We start from the raw sequence: 10,011 nt of genomic DNA, 5'->3' as shown, positions 1-10,011 counted from the left end.
GGGGGGGGGACAGCTGCTGAAGAAGCTGGGAAGCCTTGCGGTGGCCCCAGTTTTCAGTTGTTGTGTTCCTTTTTGTAACCAGTTTTGTAACCATTTATTTCCCTATTTTAAATCCTATTCTGCTTGAAATACCTGGAGTGGTTTCTATTGCCTGCACTTATTTCCTAACCTGTGCAGTGCTTTTACACACTCTCTCCCTTGGAAATGCACTGACGACAGCCTGCCCAGAGTCACTCACTCACAGGCGATCACAATCCATATTCCAAGACCCATGCTCTTATCACCACTCCATGCCACTGCCTTCCTTATTGTTTATATTCCAAATCAAGTTTCCTTCTATTCACTCTGTCCCTCATTCCTGCATCTCACGCAGATGTCCATCCCATACCTCTTCCTGTTGGCTCATTCTAATATTGATATTTACATTTCCCCTCTAATCTTATCTCCACGAGAAGAAAGAAGTTAGCTTTTATGGTCAAGAGAAATGCTTTCTATACTTTTGCAACCACTCTTCATGTGTATTCTTAAATGTTTGTTGGGTGGCATTATGTTAACCTATAGAGTATAAGATCACAGTAAAGAAGGGAAACCTTTGTTTCTAAATTTAAGCTGATGCTTCTTCTCACACCCTGAAAATTCAATAAGGCTATAGGGTAATTATTATAAGCACTTGTGGGAGACAGGAAGAACCACCAAAGAAATGACGGAGGGAAAGGAGGCAGGAGGAAATCATGTAAGAATTTATCCATACGGCAAGCCCTGGGTTTTCTTCCTTGTTGACCTTTGCAAAGATCAGCCCTTTGCTTTATTATTTTTTTTTCATTAGAGAAAGAGAGAGAGAGAGAGCATGATAGGAGGGGGAGAGAATCACAGGGGCTCCATCCTGAGATCCTGAGTTTAGGACCTGAGCGGAAACCAAGAGTCAGACGTTCAAGTGACTGCGCCACCCAGGCGCCCCACCCATTTGCTTTATTTTTCACTTCTCTAAAGTCTCCTGCCATTGTTCCCCAGCAGACATCAAAGTGACCCCCCCAACACACACACACAATTTACACACCTGCAGCTAGCCTAGGGGAGCAACAACCAGGAGCAAAGATATCAGCTGTGCATACCACCAGTTTTCCTCAAAGGGAAACTTCGAAGTAATTTTCAAAGTTTAAAGGAAACTTGCCAGTCTGGAAGCTGCTGGAAGAATCCAACATTATACCAAATTTCTTTCCAGTCTAAGCGGAGAGACTTGAAGGAGAAGCTGTATTTCCCTGGATGGAGAACACCAGGGAAATCAGAACTCAGTCTGAGCAACTGGATTTGCAACTGGAAAAGCTTCTCTGGGTGGCAAAGTTCGGTCTCCTTAACTTCCACCCTATGGTTTTCCCACTAGATCCGGTCCCAGGTGTTGGTACTGGTTCCAGCTTTCAGTTCATGAGGACTGGTGTGAGGATCAACAATGAAGCCAGCTTCAGACTGAAAACAGGCAGGTGAGCAAAGTGTGGGTGGGGCAGTGGAAGGAAAGGGAGGGAGAGGGTGTTGTGTGGGAGGAGGGAGGTAGGAGGGAGGGTCCCAGGAAGCACAGGAAAGAGGAAAACAGACATAAAGAACATTTCTGCAATGGAAAGATCCTGTCCAAGCCCCTTTAAGTCCTGATCTGATAAACACTTATCCTATTTATTACTTGGATCTCTCATTTTTGCGCTGATCAATGGGCAAGTCCTTTAGAACTGTCTGTCATTTTTCCTGTGCCTACTCGGTTTCACAATTCAATGCCAGTCCCTCCAGTCTCTGTGTGTTCTCTGGACCAGCAGCAGCCCCTAGGAGCTTGGTAGAAAGGCAGGCTCTCAGGCCCCACTCTGGCCACACTAAATCAGAACCCGCATGTTAACCAGATTGCCGTATGATTCTCGGGGGCATGAAAGATTGAGGTGGTGTAAATCTAGAAATGAAATGAGGAAAAGAGTGACAGTGAGTGGGAGAGTGAGTCTGTGAGCTGGAGTATGCACTTGCCATAGGCTCTACTTTTCGAGAGCCTAACAGAGGTTAGGCAGTAGCTGAGCTGGTGGTGGGCCATCACAAACCAGGAAAACCTGGTGAGACCCTCAGCCCGGGGCTCGGAAAGTTCAGTGTGCCTCAGAATCATGTGGAGAGCTTGTGAAAACAGAGATCGCTAGTTCCTCCCTCCCTCTTCCCGAATTTCTGATTCAATAGTTACAGGGTGGGCCTGATAATCTGAATGTTTAGCCCATTCCTAGGAGATGCTGATGGTGCAGATCCAGGGACAACACTTTGAGGACAAGTGCCCTAAGCCATGAAGATATTCAGATAAAAGAATCTCCCTTCTACAAATTATTTGGGATAATTATGGTCTCAAATCCCCTATTGGATTTGCCATTGGAGACCAGACCACTTTACAATGACTTCCAGAAAGAGGCCCTCGTGGGAAAGCCCTGATGCATTTCGACCAGCTGTGTTGGGTTGAGAGCTAATTAGGAGGGAAGCAAGCTAGAATTGTCTTGCTTTCCCAGCCGTGTTATCCAGCAAACCCAGAGACAGTGGGTTGGTAAAGAAAATTACACAGATGCGACCCGGAAGCTGCCATTTCATTGGGGAAGGTTTTGCCTTTTCATTACAAGAGAAAGCTAACATTTCCCATCTTTCCTTCCACCAAAAGTAGGCACGCATATAAAACCAAAGTCAATTTCTTACAATTTAGTAACCTCGGTACCAAACAATTATATTCTGGGACATGAGAAACAGCTGTTGTAACATTAGAGCTCGAACAGTTCCATCTCAGCTATTTAAAGGGATAAAAGAGCCAATATTTTCATTCCCTTGTGATATTATCAAGACATGATAAACAACCAAGACTATAGTATTAATTACATTAATTTGGAGAGGAGAGAGACCACTTTAATTGCTCTAAGCTGGAGAATAATTTTTTATGGGCAGACGATCATTCCATAAATTCACATTAGAAAGGGTACTTTGTCTTTTTCTATCAGCAGCAAAACTTCCGGAGGCAAAAAACAGCCACCCCCCCCCCCATTTCAGATGGATTTCAATAGGAAAAAAATTCCCACCATTGCTATGTATTATTTATTGAACTCTGACACGTTGAGCTATCTGATGGGAACAAACATGGGGAAAGCATTTGTTTTGAAATAATTCATAATCTGAACCAGGAAGTAGGATTAACACAGCTAGATTTAAGTACTTGCTCACACATAGAACGGATACACAATGTGCCACCTCCCTCTCAGGGTTCAGAAGACCAAACGAATGATGGACATCAAAATGCTTTATAAGCTGTAAGAGCAGAAAAGGAAAGAGAAATATCATTTATTGAGTGCCTACTACATGGGCACTGAGCCAGGTGCTTGACTTACATAATCATATTTTCATATTCATAAGAAATCTCAGAAAGAAAAATAAAAACATTAAAAAATGAGACCAATAAATAGGTAACAAAAATGCCAATTCTGTCAGTGTGGAAATTATTCAGATAAATTGTATGACTCAGGCTAATGAATGGGATATGCACAAGAGGTATCCTCTCTCACCCCAAAACACACAATAAATACTTGTTGATTAATAAGTGCTCACATCCTGAAATCACCCAAACATATGCTATAGTTTTGGTAATGAAAATATACCCGAGTAAATCTGTCTCCTAAGGCTCCTTGGATTAAAACCTACATTTGGCTCCAGTAGTTGCAGTGGAAGGGGAGAATTTAAGATGGCTCCAGGAAGTGGCTCCTAAGAGCTGTTGAATGCACCAGGTGGTCCGCTGGCTTTGCACTAGCCATTTGTAATTTTGTGCCCAGGGGACTCTCTCCAGGTTTCTAGAAATACTTGTTCTAGAAACTCTCTATAAACACTGCTAACAGTGTTGCACTTTGCCAGGTCCCTGCCCCCCCCCACCACCACCAGTTGCTTCCAGAGTTACTATGGAGCTGAGGTGGGAGTAGGTCTTTCAGTCCTCTGAATGCTCTGGAAACGTATTTGAGGATAAGAGCAATTCAACACCCCATTAGTAATACTCACACTAAGGAAGAAGGGATTGGAAGAAGCCTAAAGAGCACACTAGGGTTGTGCATTCCTCAGTTGCTAGAATGGGGGACACTGCTGTCAATGGGAATACTTACTGGAGTATGAGAAACTCTAAGTATTGCAAAGTTCTGAACCATAGGATTCCTTTTTATGTAGAAAGATTTTCATAGCTTAAATGTCCAATAGGGGATTGCTTAAGCAAAATGTGGAGCAACTATATGAACACAAAAAATCATGCAGTAAAACTGTATATCAATATGAAATAATGTGTGAAATATACTGTAAGAGAGGGTTTCAGTTGCAAAACGGTATTATTCAGTATCATCTTACCCTATTCAAAAATGCATAAATATGAATGGAAAGATGTTTGATGATGAAATTGCAGATCATTTGTATCATCTCTTTGCTTATCTACATTTTCTGAATTTTCTACAGTAACATATAACTTGTAAAAATAAAGTGTTTTCTGAACAAGTGTTATTTTTTTTAGCATCAGGATAATAATAAATAACATTTTTTTTTGAAGCTTACCTACAGTACACAGTACTTTATTCTTGTTAGGTCATTTTCTCCTCACAATGGTATTCTGAGGGTATTCTTTAATGAGAAGAGGTGTTCCCCCCAACAAAGCAAATGGATTGATGTTAATTGTAGAATTGCATTTCTTTCTACCATGCCTCAGTCATCTGGAAATTCAACTCTTCCTGACTTCCACCTATAGCCTCCATTTTGGAAAAAGACAATAAAATTAGGAAGATTTGTTGAGGAGGATGCTGGTATAGAGAAGGTGGTGACCGTAGATCTAGATACAGCTATATGCGTATACCTGTCACAGAGTCCCAAGTTACTGTAGCAAAACAGCTTTTTCTAAGTGAAGGCAAATGGAAGATTATGCAGATAATACTAAAATTGCTTTCAAAGAAATACTTTTATTTTAGTTTAAATATACAAATGGGATGCAATAGGGTATATTCAAAAACTAGACACACTGTAGCCCAGAGAAGCAACTAGACCCCAAACCAATAGATCTTCCAGGAGCCCTCAAGCATGTCCATACCCAAATGACCCACCACCCCGCTAAATGCCATTTACTCTCATTTTAGGATGCCCCGGAGAGATGACGGTATGACCCACATTTCTTTGGGGTTTGTTGTTAACCTGCTTTTAAAATCTTAATTTTCATAAACACTTAAGTAACTGCAGAAGAAACCATCTGTGGCCTCCGCATTATCCCTTTTTCTTCCCTGCTAACACAATCCATATCTTGTTTGGATATTGAGCAGTGACATGCTAGGGAAAGTAGGCTCAGCTCTGATTGACTATTCTTAGTCTGAGTCAGTGTGATGGTTAAGTTTGTGTCAGTTTGACTGGGCTGTGGGGTGCCCAGATGTTTGACTACACTGGGTGTGTCTGTGAATGAGATTAACATTTGAATCAGTTGACCAGTAGAGCAGATTGGTCTTCCTGGTGTGGGTGGGCCTCATCCAATCCATTGAAGGACTGACTAGAACAAGGAGGCAGAGTAAAAGCAAATTCTGTCTCTGTAACTGTCTTCTCTTGCCAAACCAAATCTGTGACTGTCTTCTCTTGCCAAACCAAATCAGGTTTGGACTGTGACTGGGACATACACCATTGGCTCTCCTGGGTCTCCAGCTTGCTGACTGCAGATCTTAGGACTTGTCAGCCTCAATGATCACGTAAGCCAATTCCTTAGAATAAATCTCTTTATAAGTAAGTATATATATATATTTTAATATATATTTTTAAATATAAAAATATATAACATATATTTTATATTTATATATAATATTTTTATATTTATATTATATGTATTTTATATATTTATATATAAAATAATATATATTTTAAAATATTATATATATATATATGTATGTATATCTTCTATTGGTTCTGTTTCTCTGCAGAACCTGGATGAATACAGACTACCATGGTCATAGTATTCTCTTTTGCTGGTGACTGGTAACTATGTAACCTGTTTCTGCTCAATGAAACGTAAACAGAATGCTGGGGTGGAGGGGGATGTTCTGGGAAAATTGTCCTCTTTACTGAGAAAGAGAACAGCACCAGCGGAAGCTGCTGTGGTTCCCCTTGCTTCCTGCTTTTGGTTGGGGTTATGTGAAGACCAAATGCCTGGAGCTGGTGTAGACATACTGTAGCATTATTGCAGATTTCACTGACACATTAAAAATGGCGAAATGACGGCAGGGGGTGGGGCAGTGCCTGGCTGGCTCAGTCCATAGAGCATGCAACTCTTGATCTCAGGGTAGTGAGTTTAAGCCCCTCATTGGGTGTAGTTTACCTAATAAATAAATAAATAAATAAATAAATAAATAAATAAATAAAATCAGAAAAAAAATGGCAAAGTGGGAAGCCGGAAAAGCCTGGATTCTTCCTGGTAGTGCTGCCCTGCTTCATCCACCAATAGCAATTTCTAGGCCACCCGTTAAGTGAGAGGCTAGTGATAAGACTTTCATTCAAGCCCCTTTGAGTTTGAGTGTGCTGTTACTTGAATCAGAAACTAGCCAGAGCACGAAAAAGTGTAATTCTCTACTACTATCATATTTTGTTAGTCTGTTTTTTAAAGTTTGCTCTTTATAAATCATTTCTGCTACAAAATTAGAAACTCTAAAAAATATATCATTTGTTGTTTGTTTGTAAGATGCTGAAAGTCATCCCTGCAGGAGGACAAGGAATATATAGAAATGTGCATCCCTTCCACCAGCGAAGATGTGTTCATGTTGTGGTTGGCCAGACACACGCCTGCAGCTGGAGAGGGGGCCCAGGGCGGCGGGGTGGGGGAGGGGAGAGAAGCCTCCCTCTTTTCTGTTGACCATGGGGCTGTCAGTGCTGCCAAATCACTCTCAGACTGCAGAGTTATTGGAGGAAAAGTCATTTCAGCTTCTGAAGGGTAAAACTGGTTTTCTTTGGCAGTATAGTTTCATAGTAAATTTCATCTTTTCTTGTCCAACAAGAGAAACCTTTATTTTAAAAGGTTTAAAGTGGAAAGCAGTTTATTGATGATACTGGCCATGAAGCCGGAGGAGTCAGGCATGCACACCCAGCGTTGGGCCTTGGCAGCTTGCCTCTGAGCCCAGCCACCTCTGGAGACCTGGAGCAGGGCCAAGGAGATGGCTGGATGCAGAACTTGGTGGCCATGAGGCCACTTCGTTACTGTAGGCACACTCATTCTGGGACAGTTAATGACCTCTCTGTGGAGCCAAATAAATTGAACACTTGGGTGAAGGAGTTAGTCTTGAAAATAAGGCCTAGCCGGTAGTAAACCTAGTGAGAATAAGGCAAATGGGCTTACAGAAGTGATGTAGTAATTCTAAATGTGTGCTGTCTTCTACTGATTCTAAGCAACCCTGAAAAATGAGCGAAAATCAACTTACTATAAAGAAAATCCCATTCTATTGGCGGGTATCGTTTCAAAGATGACTTGTCAGGCTAATTAATGTTCATGTGCTATTTGTTTCCAACCCTTTAAAAACTTAACTGAAAAATTGTCTTTTCTCAGGATGCCTGGCTGGCTCAGTCGGTGGAGCATGCATGTGACCCTTGATCTTGGGATTGTGGGTTCGAGCCCCACGTTGGGTGTAGAGATTACTTAAAAATAAAAATCTTTTAAAAAAATTATTTTCTCTTCCTAAACCTCTTAGTAAACTGGCATTATGTTAAATTAGGGATTCACTCCATTCATTCACTCAACAGTGAAGGAGCACTGAACAGTGTGTCAGGCACTGTGCTGGGTGCCCAGGAGACAGAGGTGAAACATAGATCATCCTTGTCCTTATGAGGTTAACAGCCTTCTGAGGCTTCTGGTGTGTAAATCAACAATTGAAATAAGATTAGAGCAGCATTACTACAGAGTCTTGGCCAAAGGATGAACTGAGTAACTGAGCATCCTAACAGAAACATCCCAAACATCATAATATTAATGATCTGATTTAAGGCCCTACTTCCGCACACACACAAATGTCATACGCATTATAATACATGTACTATTTCTGTAGTTTTCTGGAAATGGATTTATGGCTTAGGCAGGAACAACAGAAGGCCTTAACTTGGGGATAACTTGCTTGCATTTTATTTTATTTTTTAAAGATTTATTTGAGAAAGAAAGAGAGAGAGTGAATGAGTGAGGGGAGAGGCAGAGGGAGAGAGAGGAAAAAAAGCAGACTCCATGCTGAGCGCAGAGCCCGATGGGGGGCTGGATCTCATGGCCCTGAGATTATGACCTGAGCCGAAGTCGACAGTTGGAGGCTTAACCAACTGAGCCACCCAGGCGCCCCTTGCTTGCATTTTAAAGAGACTCCCTCCCTGGCAGTCTCGGGCACGTTACCCCGACTGCCACCCTGAGAAAGGCTGATGTTGAAAACAAGCCTGGAAGGCTAAGAGACTCAGAGACCTAGCCATGTATGTAGTGGGAGTGGTAGAATGCACCAGAAGCTGTCGGAATGTGACAAGAGGGCATTTATTTTAAGGGTGTGGGGAGAACAATAAATTAGGCTGCAATTGGATTCTTCAGTCAGGGGCAGGAGTTGAGAGGTACACTGTGCTTGTGTGAGGAATTTTTTTTTAAAGAACACCCAAGTGGAGAACAAGGAGATACAATTTTTCTTGACATGCCAGTGTACAATAAGAACATATATTTAGTAACATTCGCCGCCCTGCACCCTGAGCAGCTGTTCAGCTCCAGCAAATACTCCTCCTTCCAGGCTGGGAAGGAGAAGTGTGCTGCACGAAGTTTCTGGAGTTGCCAGAGAGCTTGGGGCCGTGGCTCTGGAGCTGCCTTTTGCCTCTTTCAGGAAGCAGGGGGTCCAACAGCCTTGGGTTGAGAAGCAAGAGAAGTTGCTCCACGGGAAGGACCAACTGAAGGGCCAAGTTTCACTTGGGCAGGAAGAGCAAGTCCGCTTCAATTTGGCAGTCACTCTTTGGTCAGGCTCTTAGAGACCCCAGTGGGGTTAAAGCGCACTCCCCTCGCTGCACTTTCTTAAAAGCAGGGATCAGGAAGGAGAATCTCTAAAAACCATCCCTCTTTGCTCTGTGAGACTGTACCTCACTAGGCCAGGTTTTTGGCTGTCGGGGAAATGTTTTCTATCCCTTGACGGTAAGACCGTGGGACATGGAAGACAGGATGTATGCACCTCAGGTCCGACCATCCTTATCCAAGGAGCGAGAGTGACATCCTGGACGACTGGTTTCCTAGGTTCATAGTCAACATCTTGATGCTTTTTGCCAGAGCCAAGGGGGTACAGGTGGCCGTGAGGAGGGTGCAGTTGGCAATGAGGACTGGCCAGGATGGAGAGAGGCCGTATGTAAATGCAGTCAGTATCAGGGATACGTATTCACTGGTGTGCTCATGCCCTCCCTCCCTGCCTCCCCTCCCCTCCCGTACAGCATACCGGTGCGACTCCAAGTGTGGTCCTCTACTGGCTGCGTCATCATCTCTTAAGAGCTTGGTAGAAAAGTGTTCTTGGGTCCCACCCCATACTACCATGGGAGGCAATGTCTAAGACGGGGCAGAAGTGATGGGATGTCACTTCCTAGAGAAGGTTACAGAAAGACTTGGTGATAGTCCTGGATGCGCTCTCTCACTCACTCACTTCGAGAGAAGCCAACGGTTGTGTTGCGAACAGCCTTTTGGGGAGGCCCCGGGGGACAAGGAACTGATGTCTTAGGCCAACAGCCTGTGAAGCCCTGAGGTCCACCAGCCGCCATGTGAGTGAGCGTGGCATCGGACCTTCCCCAGTCAAGCAGACAGCAGCCTCTGAGGTCCGACAGCAGCCTTGTGAAGGACTCTGAGCCCCAGAGCCCAGCTAAGCTGTGCCTGGATTACCAATGCACAGAAACTAAGCGATAAGAAATGTGCTGTTTTAAGCCTCGATTTTGGGTTAATTGGTTAGGCGACAATAGATACTAACACAACTGCTGAATCCGAAACTC

Source organism: Phoca vitulina, unplaced genomic scaffold (genome assembly GCF_004348235.1).
Source record: "Phoca vitulina isolate PV1807 unplaced genomic scaffold, GSC_HSeal_1.0 scaffold18, whole genome shotgun sequence".
Classification (NCBI taxonomy): Eukaryota; Metazoa; Chordata; class Mammalia; order Carnivora; family Phocidae; genus Phoca; species Phoca vitulina.
This window is presented reverse-complemented; position numbering follows the sequence as displayed.